Source organism: Phacochoerus africanus, chromosome 7, assembly GCF_016906955.1.
Source record: "Phacochoerus africanus isolate WHEZ1 chromosome 7, ROS_Pafr_v1, whole genome shotgun sequence".
NCBI classification, from domain to species: domain Eukaryota; kingdom Metazoa; phylum Chordata; class Mammalia; order Artiodactyla; family Suidae; genus Phacochoerus; species Phacochoerus africanus.
This window is the reverse complement of record NC_062550.1, coordinates 84,355,612-84,371,976: the sequence shown is the minus strand read 5'-3', so window position 1 is coordinate 84,371,976 and position 16,365 is coordinate 84,355,612. Positions and strand designations below refer to the sequence as shown.

Here is a 16,365-nt window from a genome sequence, read left to right as displayed (position 1 = left end):
AGTGGGTTAAGGATCTGGCATTGCCATGAGCTGTGGTGTAGGTCACAGATGCTGCTCGGATCCCGCATTGCTGTGGCTCTGGCATAGGCTGGTGGCTACAGCTCTGATTAGACCCCTAGCCTGGGAACCTCCATATGCCATGGGTGCGGCCCTAGAAAAGGGAAAAAAAAAAAAGAAAGAAAGAGGAGAAGAATCATAAGAGACAAGAAACTACAAAAGTATAATCTTCCAATACTAAATCAAGACAAAATAGAAAATATGAACAGACCAATCACAAGCACTGAAATTGAAACTGTGATTTAAAAAACTTCCAACAAACCAAACTGTGATTTAAAAACTTCCAACAAACCAGATAGCTTCGCAGGTGAGATTTATCAAAAATTTAGAGAAGCACTAACACTTAAACTATTCCAAAAAATTGCAGAGGAAGGAACACTCCCAATCTCATTCTATGAGGCCACCATCATCCCGACACCAAAATCAGACAAGATACCACAAAAAAAGGAAAATGACAGGCCAATATCACTGACGAACATAGATGCAAAAATTCTCAACAAAACACTAGCAAACCAAATCCAGCAGTACATTACAAAGACTGTACACCATGATCAAGTGGGATTTATCCCAGGGATGCAAGGATTTTTCAATATCTGCAAATCAACCAGTGTGGTACACCACATTAACAAACCGAAGAATAAAAACCATATGAGCCTGTCAAGAGATGCAGAAAAAAGCCTTTGACAAAATCCAACACCCATTTCTGATTAAAAATCCTCCAGAAAGTGGGCATAGAGGGAATATAACTCAACATAATAAAGGCCATATATGACAAACCCACAGCTAACATCATTCTCAATGGTAAAAAGCTGAAAGAATTCCCACCAAGATCAGGAACAAGACAAGGATGTCTGCTCTCACCCCCACCACTCAACATAGTTTTGGAAGTCCTAGCCATGGCAATCAGAGAGGGAAAAGAAATAAAAGGAAATCAAATTGGAAATGAAGAAGTAAAAACTATCACTATTTGCAGATGACATGATACTATTCCTAGAAAAATCCTAAAGACACCAGAAAACTGTTAGAGGTCATTGACGAATTTGGTAAAGTTGCAGGATACGAAATTAATACACAGAAGTCAACTACATTTCTATAAAATAACAGTGAAAGATCAGAGATAGAAATTAGGGAAACAATCCCATTTACCATTGCATCAAAAGAATAAAATACCTCGGAATAAACCTACCTACAGAGACAAAAGACCTGTAATCTGGAAACTATAAGACAGTGATGAAAGAAATCAAAGATGACACAAACAGATGGAAAGATATACCATACTCTTGGATTGGAAGAATCAATATTGTCAAAATGACTATACTACCCAAGGCAATGTATGGATTCAATGCAATCCCTATCAAATTACCAATGGCATTTTTCACAGAACTAGAACAAAATATTTTAAAGTTTGTTTGGAAGCACAAAAGACCTAGAATAGCCAAAGCAATCTTGAGAAAGAAAAATGGAGCTGGAGGAATCAGGCTCCCTGACTTCAGACTATACTCAAAGCTACAGTCATCAAAGCAGTATGGAGCTGGCAGCAAAAAACATACATCAGTGGAACAGAATAGAAAACCCAGAATTAAACCCATGCACCTACAGTCAACTAATCTATGACAAAGGAGGCAAGAAAATACAATGGAGAAAAGACAGTCCCTTCAATAAGTGGTGCTAGGAAAACTGAAGAGATACATGTAAAAGAATGAAATTAGAACATTCCCTAACATCATACACAAAAATAAACTAAAATGGATTAAAGACCTAAATATAAGACCAGATACTATAAAACTCTTAGAGGAAAACTTAGGCTGAACACTCTCTGACATAAACGACAGCAGTATCTTCTCAGATCCACTTCCTAGAGTTATGAAAATAATTAAACTTAAAAGTTTTTGCACAGCAAAGGAAACTCTAAATGAAACAAAAACACAACCCACAGAATGGAAGAAAATATTTGCAAATGAAGTGACTGAAAAGGGATTAATCTCCAAAATATATAAACCACTCCTGCAGCTCAATACCAAAAAAAAAAAAAAAGCCCAAACAATCCTACCAAAAAATGGGCAGAATATCTAATAGACAATTCTCCAAAGACATACAGATGGCCATAAAACACACAAAAAGACATTCAACATTACTAATTATTAGAAAAATGTAAATCAAACTATGAGGTACCACTTAACCCCAGCCAGAATGGCCAGCATCAAAAAGTCTACAAACAATAAATGCTAGAGAGGGTGTGGAGAAAAGGGAACTTTCTTACACTGGTGGTGAGATGTAAATTGGTGCAACCACTATGGAAAACAGCATGGAAATTCCTCAAAAAATTAAAAATAGAACCACCATATGATGCAGCAATTCCACTCAGCATCTATACAGAGAAATCCATGACTCAAAAAGATACATGTACCCCAACGTTCAATGCAGCACTATTTACAATAGTCAAGACATGAAAGCAACCTAAATGTCCATCGACAGAGGAATGGATAAAGATGTGGTACATATACGCAGTGGAATATTACCCAGCCATAAAAAGGAATGAAATAACTGGAATGAATTTACAGGAACATGGATGGACCTGGAAATTTTCATACTACGTGAAGTTAGTGAGACACAAACATCATATTTGGAATCTAAAAAAAGGATACAATGAACTTCTTTTTAGAACAAATACTGACTCACAGACTTGAAAAAAACTTATAGTTACCAAGGGAGACCTAAGCCATGTCTCGCTATGTAAACCCTCATCCCTGAACCATCATGGCATGCCAGCCTTCTTCTGAAGATAGGTGTGTTGGAATGGAACGATTGATATTTTTCTTATTTTTCCCCCTGTGATTCCTTCCTTCATGCAGTTAAGTCTAGCCTCAACTCTACTTTGGGGTTTTTTGTTTTTTGCTTTTTGGTTTCTGTTTTTTGGTTTTTTTTCCCCCAGTTTTCTCTCTCCCTCATTCTTTCTAAGTGTGTTGACCCTGCCTGGAGCGTGCATGAGTTGTCTCCCCATCAAAGTTTGCCAAGGCACAGTATTTACCAAATTCAGCACAGCCACAAAACCAGACCTCTTCCCCAGGGGGCCAGAAGGGATTTCACAGAGAGCTTTCTCTGGATCAGTCAATATACTGGCGCAAATATGCCTGGCCAGGCTTTTGGTCACACCTGCACACCAGGTTCATAGAAAGAAGATAAGAAAGAAAAGGATGGAGTTTCATGAGACCACTTGAGAGACAATGCCCCTCGATTGGCACCACTACTCTCCAAAATACCATCGTTTTTGCACCTCCCGTGCACAATATGCAGGCATTCATGCCCATCCCAAAACCTAGTTAAGGGTGGGCGTCCGAAGAGCTTTGGAAACACCTTCCCCCTGGAATCTTACAAATGACACCAAGGAACCTTCCTACAGGAAAGAAACACATGGACGGCATACAGACTTTCGGTTGCCAGAATGGAGGGCGAGGGTGTGGGCAGGACTGGGCTGTGGAAGGTGGTGATAAATCCAAACACTTGCCCTTGGAGTGGGTCATCACAGACAACCTGCTGTTTAGCACAGGGAACGATATGTAGGCACTGTTTTTGGAACAAAACGGAGGATAATGTGAGAAAAGCAATATGGATAAATACGTACGATGGGATCAGTATGGTGTTAAGGTGAAATGGAGCCCCGTATATCAGCGACCATTGAAAAAAAAAATCATGATTAAAAAAATGACAGAATTAAATATACGACAGGACACCATCAAACTCCTAGAAGAAAACATAGACAAAACACTCTCTGACATCCAACATCGTGAATATTTTCTCAGGTCAGTCTCCCAAAGCAATAGAAATTAGAGCAAAAATACACCCATGGGATCTCATCAAACTGAAAAGCTTTTGCACAGCAAAGGAAACCCAAAAGAAAACAAAAAGACAACTTACAGAATGGGAGAAAATAGTTTCAAATGATGCAACCGACAAGGGCTTAATCTCTAGAATATATAAACAACTTATACAACCCAACAGCAAAAAAGCCAATCAATCAATGGAAAAATGGGCAAAAGACCTGAATAGACATTTCTCCAAAGAAGATATACAGATGGCCAGCAAACACATGAAAAAATGCTCAACATCGCTGGTTATGAGAGAAATGCAAATCAAAACTACCATGAGATATCACCTCGCACCAGTCAGAATGGCCATCATTAATAAATCCACAAATAACAAGTGCTGGAGGGGCTGTGGAGAAAAGGGAACCCTCCTGCACTGTTGGTGGGAATGTAAATTGGTACAGCCACTCTGGAGAACAGTTTGGAGATACCTTAGAAACCTATACATAGACCTTCCATATGACCCCGCAATCCCACTCTTGGGCATCTATCCGGACAAAACTCTACTTAAAAGAGACACATGCACCCACATGTTCCTTGCAGCACTATTCACAATAGCCAAGACATGGAAACAACCCAAATGTCCATCGACAGAGGATTGGATTCAGAAGATGTGGTATATATACACAATAGAATACTACTCAGCCCTAAAAAAGAATGACATAATGCCATTTGCAGCAACATGGATGGAACTAGAGAATCTCATACTGAGTGAAATGAGCCAGAAAGACAAAGACAGATACCATATGATATCACTTATAACTGGAATCTATTATCCAGCACAAATGAACATCTCCTCAGAAAAGAAAATCATGGACTTGGAGAAGAGACTTGTGGCTGCCTGATGGGAGGGGGAGGGAGTGGGAGGGATTGGGAGCTTGGGCTTATCAGACACAACTTAGAATAGATTTACAAGGAGATCCTGCTGAGTAGCATTGAGAACTTTGTCTAGATACTCATGTTGCAACAGAAGAAAGGCTGGGGGAAAAATGTAATTGTAATGTATACATGTAAGGATAACCTGACCCCCTTGCTGTACAGTGGGAAAATAAAAAAATAATAATAATAATTAAAAAAAAGATGCCATTCTGATGGAATAAAAGTTATTGATGCAAGAAAAAAAAAATGACAGAATTAGCGGCTCAAAGTTTTCCAGAGAAGGTGTCAGGGTCGAGACAGCTGCCCCTCGGGAAAAGAGACACACGAAAGGACTCTGTGGGTCCCATCAGAATGTCCTAGCCTAGCCACATCAGACCAGACCCAATAACATGGCGTGTATGAATTTATGACTATAAAGACATTTTTATTTATTAAAAATAAATAAATAATTAAAAAAGGATACAATGAACTTCTTTTTAGAACAAATACTGACTCACAGACTTTGAAAAACTTATGGTTACCGAAGGAGACAGGTTGTGGGGGAGGGATGAGCTGGGGGTTTGGGATAGAAATTTTGTAAAATTAGACTGTAATGGTGGTTATACAACTATAAATATAATAACATTTGTTTACTTAAAAATATAAATAAATTTGTTGAATTAAAATCACTACACACCTATCAGAATGGCTCAACATTTTTTTTAATTTTATGATTTTTATTTTTTCCATTAGAGTTGATATGGAATGGCTAGAACTTCAAAAACTGACAATACCAAATGCTAGCAAGGATTCAGAACAACAGTAACTGTCATTCATTGCTTATGGGAATGCAAAATGTTACGGTCCCTTCAGAAGACAGTTTGGCAGTTTCTGACAAAGTTAAACATAGACATACTGTACAATCCATCAGTCATGGTCCTGAGTATTTATCCAACTGATTTTAAAGCTTGCATGCAAATTATAGATAAACTGTGATACATTTGTATCCTGGGACATTATTCAGCATCAAAAGGTATCAAGCCATGACAGGACATAGATGAATCTTCAATGCATATTCCAATCACAACTGTGGACAGCAGACCTCACAGCTTAGAGAAGGTGGTAGAGATATACAAGTTTGAGAAACATTTAGGGAGTAAAAAAAAATGTCAGGACTCAGTGATAACATGTGTTCGGAGAGGGGGTAAAGGAGAGAGAAGTCAAGGATGACTCCAAGGTGGTCAATTGAGAGACGGTCCCTGGAACAGACCCTGTTTTGGTTGGATATTCATGAGTTCCCTTTCAGATGTGTTGGCTTTGAGGAACTCTGAAAACATCACCCAAGTGGAGAGTTAAGTAGGAGTTGTATACATGGACTTGGGGCTCAGAGAGTAAGCGTGGCTGGGGATGTAAATGCGTGAATCACGTGTACACAGTCTTTAAAGTCATAGACATAGATAGTATTCTTTTGGTGAAATCAAAGCCGTAAGAGTTAATTAAGCCATAATTAATATTCTTATGGTGAGGGGAGAAGAGCCTTAAGAGATTCTAATACTTAGAAGCCAGGCAGAAGAAGGGGAATTGACAAAAGAGAGAGAAAAGGAACAGCCAGAGAGGTGGAAGATGAACTTTAGGAGTTTGTCCCAGCAAAACTGAAACCAGCATGTTTACAAGAGGAGAGCCAGGTCAAAAATACCCACTGATGCTAAGAAGGAAAGTCAGACAAGGACTAAGAATGTTCTTGGGATGACCTGTTCACAATCTTGCTTATTTTTACTAAAGTGTTCATTATTTTCTTACTGATTTTAAGATCATTTTTTGCATATGAGAAATATCAATCATTTGGCTGTTATGTGTGTTACAAATATTTTTCCCAGTTATCACTTGCCTTGTAGTTGTGTTTCTGATTTTTCTCAGGGTTCTTCTGGGTTGTTTTGTTTTACATATAGATATGTCATGTGTTTATTTAGATTTCTCATTTATCTTCTCTTTCATGACTTACTCCTTTGCTTTCTTGCTTAGATCCATCTACATTTCTTTGTTCTGTTCTTTTCTTTTTTTTTTTTTGTCTTTTGTCTTTTTGTTGTTGTTGTTGTTGTTGTTGCTATTTCTTGGGCCACTCCCGCGGCATATGGAGGTTCCCAGGCTAGGGGTCGAATCGGAGCTGTAGCCACCGGCCTACGCCAGAGCCACAGCAACTCGGGATCCGAGACGTGTCTGCAACCTACACCACAGCTCACGGCAACGCCGGATGGTTAACCCACTGAGCAAGGGCAGGGACCGAACCCGCAACCTCATGGTTCCTAGTCGGATTCGTTAACCACTGCGCCACGACAGGAACTCCTGTTCTTTTCTTTTCTTCCTTTCTCCCTTCCTTCCTCCCTTCCTTCCTTCCTTTTCTTTCTTTCTTTCCTTTCTTTCTTCCTTTCTTTCTTTCTTTCACAGCCACACCTGCAGCATACAGAAGTTCCCAGATAGGAGTTGAATCTGAACAGCAGCTAAGGCCTACACCACAGCTACAGCAACGTCAGATCTGAGTCCCATCTTCGACCTATGCAGCAGCTTGTGGCAACACTGGATCCTTACCCACTGAGTATGGCCAGGGATTGAACCCACATTCTCACAGAGACAACGTCGGGCCCTTACCTCACTGAGCCACAATGGGAACTCCCCTCCCCTGGTAGTTTTCTTAATATAAAATTTCTATTTCTCTTATTTAACTCTGATCCTTTTGGAATATTTTGGTGTAATGTTTCACATTTTTTTTACACCTTTTTACCAAGTAGTATATCATTATCATAGCACTGTTTACTCCATGATCCATCTAATTTGAAAGCTTCTGTCATTAACTGTTTCTTATATCTGCACCTGAGTCTGTCTTAGCTTTCTATTTTCCCCCAAGCTATTTTTGTTCCCAGCAGTATTTTTTAAATTATTATTATTGCTTCATAATACATTTAAGTAACTTGACACTCAAATTGCCCTCATTATTTTTAACTCTATTCTCACATATTGTTTCTCCAAGAACTTTGGAATCATTTTGAAAGTGTATTTCATCCCACTGGGATTTCAATTAGAATTGTCTTATGTCTATGAATCAATTGAGGAAGAACTGATAGCTTTATAACATTGAGTTGCACCATCCTAGAATATGGTATATCTCCCTATATACTGAAACCTGATTTTCTGTAATTCTGAAGCTTTTTTATAAAAATAAAGATTGTGTACCTTTCTTATTAGATTTATTCCAAGATAGATCCTAATTTTTGTGACCACAGAAAATTGTGTCTTTTATCCTTTTCATTTTTCTGTAAATCTATTTGGTCCCATTTATCCAAAACTACTCAGAGATTCTAAAGGTATCAAAGGCAAACCTTCATACATTAGTCATAAAGAGCTGGTATTGTCCCACTTACTGCAATCTTTGGACAAGATCCTGTAACATAGGGCATTTACCCTTTGCCCTAATAAGAATATCTGCCCCTTAAAAACAAGATGCTTCACCTCACCCCACCATACCCACCACCTGGAGTGTAACCAGCCATCTCTCTGTCAAGATGGAGACATGTTGGGATCCATCCTTCTCACACATCTCTCGCCTTTGACATTGTCTAAAAATGCGACTGCAGCCAGAAAGGGGTTTTCTTCACTTTGATGGGATGCAGGGCTCCAGCAGACACAAGAGTACTATGTCGAAGAGAATATATAAAAAATGACCCGACCATAAAAGTTGTCCTCTAGACTCAAAGGCCTCTCTACCCGCCTCTTGATCAGAGATGCAGCTTCTCCAGCCAGCTGAGTAGGGCAGGCGGGTAAGGAAGCCCCAGTGGAAGAGCGCATCCTTCCAACACAAGTTCGGCTTCTTGTTTTCGTCTCCGCCACCAGGGGGAGCCAAACCACGTAACCTGGAGGGAAAACTATGAAGGCCGGCAACACGCCCACCTCGAGGGAGCAACAGCCTGGTGGAGCCGGAAGAGATGACAGACTGTCTTCCGCCCCCCAGTCAAACTGATGCCACTGGGCAACCTTAGAGAATGCTCACTTTCTAAGGAAACTTCTAAAAGCAGGCAGGGGTCAAAAGTATATTTACTTCTCAGAACAGAATGGAGATAATGAAGAATGAATCTCAAAAAGAGAGTTCTGAATCATCTCGTGCGTGGGGAGGCAGGTGAGGCGCTGTGGCTGGGAGGGTGCTCTGGGGGGCCTCATGAATCAGGGCTTTCTTTCTACTCAGAAATGCGCCTACCTGGAAAAGTCCTCTCCACCCAGCAGCAGGATCTGGCCCTCCCCTCAAGTCACATCTCCCTGGTGCTGTGTTGGGGGAAAGGAATTTCTATCCTACATCCTTCCCAGCCAGACCAGTCCTGCTGCTCCAGTGATGCCTGGCTCTACCTGTACTCTTGGCCCTGAACTCCTGCTCCCACCATGGCCCCTTGTCCCACCTGGGCCCATGCTTCTGGAAGGAGGTAGCTTCCTGAGGCTGCTCACTGCCACCTCTCAAATGTGGAACATGAGGGATTCTGCCTCGCACCCCAATTCGTAACAGACTTGCTAAAAATGTAGGGGCATCAGAGGAGGGTTTCAATATAGCACAGAGAAGAAAATCATTTAAAGTGGAATATTTGAAATTAAAGACATTGAATTGATACGTCCTGGTTTTGCTCCTACCTCTGTAACCCCTCCTGTCCTTCTGATGGCACCTACCTCCTCTGCTCACCCCTCAGAGCTTTGTCCTAGGCCCACCTCCTTCTTCCCGTCCCTGGACGCTCTCATTCCCTCTTCTGGTTTCCATGACCATGATACACATGTATCCCTGGTGCAGCTTGCTCTTCTCTGAGCCCTGAGAATAACTCCTCAGGCATCCTACAGTCACTCCAAACTCGACACGGTTGGCATCCCCTAAAGCTGCTCCTTTGGGAGTGTTTCCTGGTGTGGTCAATGGCAACACCACTCATCCAGCTGTCCAGTTCAGAACCGTGGATATCATCTTTGTCTCCTCCATCTCCTGTACCCACTTAATGAACAAGCCACTGTGTTCCCATTGCCATCCCCTTGTCTGAGCCTCTCACCTGGGTTACTACCACTCGCAGATGTCCAAGGAGCCATGCTTGTCACTTTTTACTTCATGCTTCACACCACACCCAGAGTAACCTTTTAAAACCAAACCTGTCACCATTTGTCTTAAACCCCTGATGAAGTCCCACTGCTCTTAGGATCGGGGCCAGATCCTTAGCTTGACCCTCCATACTTGGGCTCCCACCTGCCTCTGCAGTCCTGGGCCTCCCTCCGTGCCCACCCTCTCCTGTGCCCACGCTGGACTGGCTCAGTTCTTCAGACTCACCACTCTCCCTCTCGACTCTGGATCTGCAACCATGCTGTTCCCTCTGCCCTTTGTCCAATCAGCTGTCACTCATCCTCCAAGTCTCAGGTGATGTCGTCGTCGTCATCGTCGTCTCTTGCAGAGACCAGGCCACACCTCCCTGCTCTAGGCTTCATGCCACCTCCATGTTCCACTCCCCTCAGGCCGAACTGCTCCATAGTGTCTATCTTTACACCCCACCCTAAATGCCATTAAGGCAGGAACCACATCTTCCTTACCCTAGCATCTAGCATCATGCTTGGCACAAGGCAAGCACTCAGTAGATGCTGCTAAATTAACTCAGAGGAGGGGCAGAAATTACCCATACTTTTTTTTTTTTCTTTTCCTTTTTCTTTTTAGGGCTGTACCTGTGCCATAGGGAAGTTCCTGGGCTAGGGGTTAAATCAGAGCTGCAGCTGCCGGCCTAAACAACAGCCACAGCCATGTCAGATCTGGGCCACATCTGCAAGCTGTGACACAGCTTGCAGCAATGCCAAATCCTTAACCCACTGTGTGAGGCCGGGGGTCAACCCAACATCCTCAGGGACATTATGTTGCATTCTTAACTCTCTGAGTCACAACAGGAACTCCTACCCAGATTTCTTAATTAGAAGGGCAGCTCTCCTGAGATCACAGTATAAAACAGGATTTCTCGAAAACCTCTCTGAAAGAATATTCCCGTTAAGGGCCTTACCTCCAGCAGCACCCAGGCGGGCAGAGTGACTAAGAGTTGTGTGTGGCTGCATAACCATGGCGGAAAAAAATGTTTGAGGAGGCAGCTAACTGGTTCACCGTACTGCCTCCTGCGGCCATTACACGGGATTCCTGCTATCCTTAAACCTTGTTGCAATGAGTCTAATACATCTCCTATGGCTCAGGTGATGAGTACTTGGCCTTGTGACCTGTACTTCTGGCAACCCAGAAGGAGAAAAGAAACCTACACAGTCCTGGAGGGACTTCAAGGAGGCCCCCAAAGGGCCATGGGCTGACTCTAAAACAGGGTGGGAGGTGAGACCTGAAGGGGACAAATACAACAAGCAATGACTGCATCACAGCCCTGCCTCATGGACACTGACTGGAGAGGGGAAATGAGGGCGAGGCAGAGATGAGAGAACGGACGTGAGGGGCTCTGTGGAAGTAAAACCTGGACTTGGCTTTGACTGAACATGACGGGTAAGGAAGCTAGAAGGTGTCAAAGACAGTGACAGCAGCCAGGACTCCCTGCTAAGAAGGCCCCGGTCTGGGTACCACAGAGATCAACCAGCAGCATCTTAATGACTGTACGGACAGCACCATGCCTCCACAATCACGAGAAGAGCCCTATGGATGTCTCCAGCCTAATTCGAAGGGACACTTTCTTATTTTTTATTTTATTTATTTATTTTTTTGCTACATCTTTGGGCCGCTCCCGTGGCATATGGAGGTTCCCAGGCTAGGGGTCGAATCAGAGCTGTAGCCACCGGCCTACGCCAGAGCTACAGCAACGCGGGATCTGAGCCGCGTCTGCAACCTACACCACAGCTCACGGCAATGCCAGATCGTTAACCCAGTGAGCAAGGGCAGGGACCGAACCTGCAACCTCATGGTTCCTAGTCGGATTCGTTAACCACTGCGCCACGACGGAAACTCCTGAAGGAACACTTTCTGAACGAGGTCCATCACATCCTGAAAATCTTCACACACCGAGATGGTGGATGATTCCCTTCCAATTTCAACCCAGCCCAGGCCCCTTCTGTCACCACAACAACCACGTGATAACAAGCAGCTCTGGCGTGATCAGGACTTCTGCCCCCACCTTGGAGAGCTGATCTTCCCCCGGATGGCGTCCAGCTTCCTATGACACATGGAACCCCAGCCCCACCCTGTCTCTCCCCACAATCTCCTTCTCCCCACCCTACAGCCCCACTTCCTGATGCACCCCGGCTTTATCCAACACACTGGTATCCCCATGAGTATCACTTGGGTCCTTCCGCATGATTGGAAGGACAAATCCCAAAATTACAGGAATCACACACAGTCAAGGCTGGATGTCCGACGAATCCCAAAATTACATGAAGCACAGTCAAGGCTAGATATCTAAGGACCAAAAGAAATGGAGGTCGAAACCCACTCCCAACTATCTCAGACACCTTGGGCAACTAACCTTACCACTCCAAGACTCAGCTCCCTTAATTTCAATAAAAATATTAAGAGTATTATAGAGGTCTTATGAGAATTGAAATAATACATTTAGAATACTTGACTTAGAGCCTGGCCTATGACAAAAGCTCAAAATCTGTGATTATGATCCCTAGATGATAAACCCCGTGGAGCGAGTTTAGAGCAGGGATTAGTTTCTGAACTAGTTTTGAACTCGTTTGCCTAACTCATTGCTATGTCAGCAGTGCCCAGTGAGTCCATATCCCAGGGAAGTTACTATTTGTTGAAAGAATGAATGAAAGTTATTCCTGTTTAATGAGCCAAGAAATATAGGATGAGAGAGAGAGAGAGAGGCAAGGAGGCCTACTATGGAGAGCAAAGGGAAGGAGACTTCATCAAAGTGTTGTCTAAACCCCAGTCAGCAGGCAGGAGGTCAAAGAAGAGCTGGCCCAGTGCGGACTAAGGCCACCCCTGACAGCAGTGCACGTCTCCTGCCCTGAGCAATGGAGGGAGTTAGTGGCACCATCAGTAGATGGAGGCAACAGGGAAAGAAGAACAAGGGTGGGACAGGGTCTGAAATAATTTAGGTCTTGCATCTATTTAATTTGAACTGTCAACGATCACTCAAGGAAAGCCATTGATCAAGCAATAATACTATCGATAGCTTTCATGAAGTGGGGCATGGACCCCGCCACCCCAAAAGGAGGTCAAGGCCGAAGATAAGAAGGAAGATGTCGGGGGTGTGGCTGAAGCCATGAGAAAGTAGAGAGAGAAAGAACCCTATGCACTCACCCTTGGAAAACAAGCACCGCAAGAGGACAAGGAGGAGCCATTTCGAATACAATGCTAATGTGACCGATCTTCAGAATTTTTTTTTTTATTCTTTTTTGTCTTTTTTGCAGCATATGGAGGTTCCCAGGCTAGGTGTCCAATCAGAGCTGTAGCCGCCAGCCTGCGCCACAGCCACAGCAATGTCAGATCCGAGCCACATCTGTGACCTACGCCACAGCTCATAGCAACACCGGATCCTTAACCCACTGAGAGAGGCCAGGGATCGAACCCACATCCTCATGGATGCCAGCTGGGTTCACTAACTGCTGAGCCACAATGGGAACTCCCATTCAGAAATTTTTGGTTTATTTACGTGGCGGGGAGAAGGACTCAGAGAGGACCGCTGGGATGCTGTGTGGAAACAGAACAGCAACCTTCGGCTGCTCTGCATTCCAACAAAACAGACTCCTGAACCACAGCTACTCACTGTCCCTGAGAGCACTACCTCTTCCTCAGTTTCTGGCACTCGTATGCTTTAATCTTGGCCACTGTGAGCAAATACGCCTTCGTGGCATCGTATCCGGCTTCCAATAATACATTCCAGGAGTGGGTAAGGTCCAGCCTTGTCCAGAAGCTTGGGCTCTAGGTCTTTGATAGTAAGTCTGTGATACTTGTAACGCAATGGTTAATGGCAGTCATTTCAGTATTCCATGCCTGGAAGACAGCTATTCTATTTACCACATCCCACTAGCTGCTTCCTACACTTCTTCGCCAACGTGACTTTTTAGCAGGTCACCAGACAAACATGAGCCTGTGCGTCTGTAGCAGTGGGAGGCAATTGGCCAGGAAGTCCCTCCTTGGGGCAGGCACCCCAAATCTGCCAGGAAGAGTCAGCCCCTCCCTCTTCTGAGCTTGCCCAGGTCTGTGCCGTGGCTCTAGGGAAGCCTTTACCATCGTGGATGGCCATTCTCTGGCTCCACACTTTCCCCACTAGAGGGAAAGCACCTCAGGCTCGGGGCCATAGCTCATGTAGTCCTGCACCCCTGGGGCCTGGATCAGAGTGGGTCAAGGAGAGATGTGTGCTGAATGATGCACAAGCAGAGAAGAAGGAAGTGGAAGGAAGGGAAGGAAGGAGGGCGGAGAGGAAGACAAGGGAGGGAAGGAGGTAGGGGGTCTGGCAGGAGAACACGGCCACTCTTTATCCTTGCCCAATGGCAAGTCCTCCTCGCCCCTCTCTCTCCTCTTAACTTTGAGAGGAAGCCCATGGGGGTAGGGAAAGGAAGGAACGCTCCGCAGAGCCAGATGACCAAAGGGAGCAACCCTGGGGTCCAGCAACCCCAGAGCCTGATGTCAAACGATGGTCCCGTCAGAGGCAAGAGCCGGTGGTTGGATGAACCTATGGATGGCCGCGTCTTGCTCGAGGGCACCATGGATACCTCCCTGCAGCGCTTAGGGAAAGGAAGGGCGAAATCTGCCCAATACGGTATCAAACAAGAAGACTTACCTAGGGCTGGAGAGAAAGCTGCATAGATCCTCCCAGCAGCTGCTCATCCTCCTGTGCCAAGGCAGCTCCTGGTACACCCTCCAGAAAGCCGTTTGCCTTTGGAAGTGTCTGACCAGGAGCCAGTGGAAATGTGTTCTCTGGTGATTTGCTGAGTTCTGAAAGGCATACTGACAGTTCTCTCTGATGGAAATGATTACACCTATTTGAAAACCAGTTACAGTTGAACACATCTGAGTTCTTAGTTTATGAAAACACCAGCACAAACAGATAAAAGGTCCGAAGCCATTAAAAAAGAGACAATAAAAGTCAAGGTAGCTTGAAAAAAATCTGAAATATTAAAAACGTATCTTCTTGAATGAACAAAGAAGATATAGTACATATATACAATGGAATGCCACTCGGCTATAAAAAGAATGAAATAATGCCATTTGCAGCAACATAGATGGAAGTAGAGATTATCATACAAAGTGAAGTAAGCCAGACAGAGAAAGATAAGTACCATATGATATCACTCATATGCGGAATCTAAAATACGACACAGATTTCCTGCTGTGACTCAGCAGGTTAAGAGCTGGACATAGTGTCCATGAGGATGTGGGTTTGATCCCTGGCCTCGCTCAGTGGGTTAGGGATCCAGAGTTGCCACAAGCTGCTACGCAGGTCACAGATATAGCCCAGATCTAGCATTGTTGTGGCCGTGGTATAGGCTCCGGTTGCAGCTCCAACTCGACCCCTAGTCTGGGAACTTCCATATGCCACAAGTATAGCCCTAAAGAAGAAAAAATAAATAAATAAAAATTCAAAAAATAAAATATGACACAAATGAACTTATCTATGAAACAAAAATGGACTCACAGACATAGAGCACAGTTATGTGGTTGCCAAGGGGGAAGGGGGGTTGGGGAAGGATCGACTGAGACTTCTCGAAGATAGGAAAGCAAACTATTATAGATAGAATGGATAAACGACAAAGTCCTACCATATAGCACAGGGAACTGTAGTCAATATCTTGTAATATGGAGTTCCCATTGTGGTGCAATGGAAATGAATCTGACCAGTAACCATGAGGTTGTGGGTTCGATCCCTGGCCTCACTCAGTGGGTCGGGAATCTGACATTGCCATGAGTGGTGGTGTAGGCTGCAGATATAGCTTAGATCCCACATTGCTGTGGCTGTGGTGTAGGCTGACAGCTGTATCTCCAATTTGACCCCTAGCCTGGGAACTTCCATATGATGCAGCCCTAAAAAGAAAAAAAAAAAAATCCTGTAATCATCCATAATGGAAAAAAATATATATAAGTGAATACACCAGAAACTAACACAACATTGCGAATCAACTATACGTCAATAAAATAATTTTTAAAAAATAAAAATAATAAGAGCTTAAAAAATGTATCTTATAAAACAGTCTGAATTTACCCAAGAATTAGTTACAGCTATGATCACTGACCTAAATTTTGAGAAACTTGTGAGCATGCTGACTTTTCATGTTGAGTCTTCCCCCTCCCCCAAGGAAATATCTGTAACCTATTTTTCTGTTTTAAATATATACCATGATTACTGCTTAAATAAGCACTCTGAAACATTTGAGGGCATTCTGGAGAAATTAATCTGCTGCCTGTATCTCCTATGGCGTAAAGGGTAGCCAAGCCAATGAATAGCAAATTAGATGTTGGAGCCCAGATTATAAGACGGCTTTTCCAAAGAGAAACTGTTCTGGGAGATCATACCGCCCAGAAACAAGCTTCTCAAAAACAAAAGGGTTTTATTTAATTCAGTCATGGTGATATATATCCTTAAATACTGAAATAGAA

General features: G+C 43.5%; 1 pseudogene; it reads right to left on the bottom strand.

Annotated features, from left to right (window-relative positions):
- The window catches only part of LOC125130457 (putative tetratricopeptide repeat protein 41), an 86,214-nt pseudogene that overhangs the window by 45,765 nt on the left and 24,084 nt on the right, over positions 1-16,365 (bottom strand).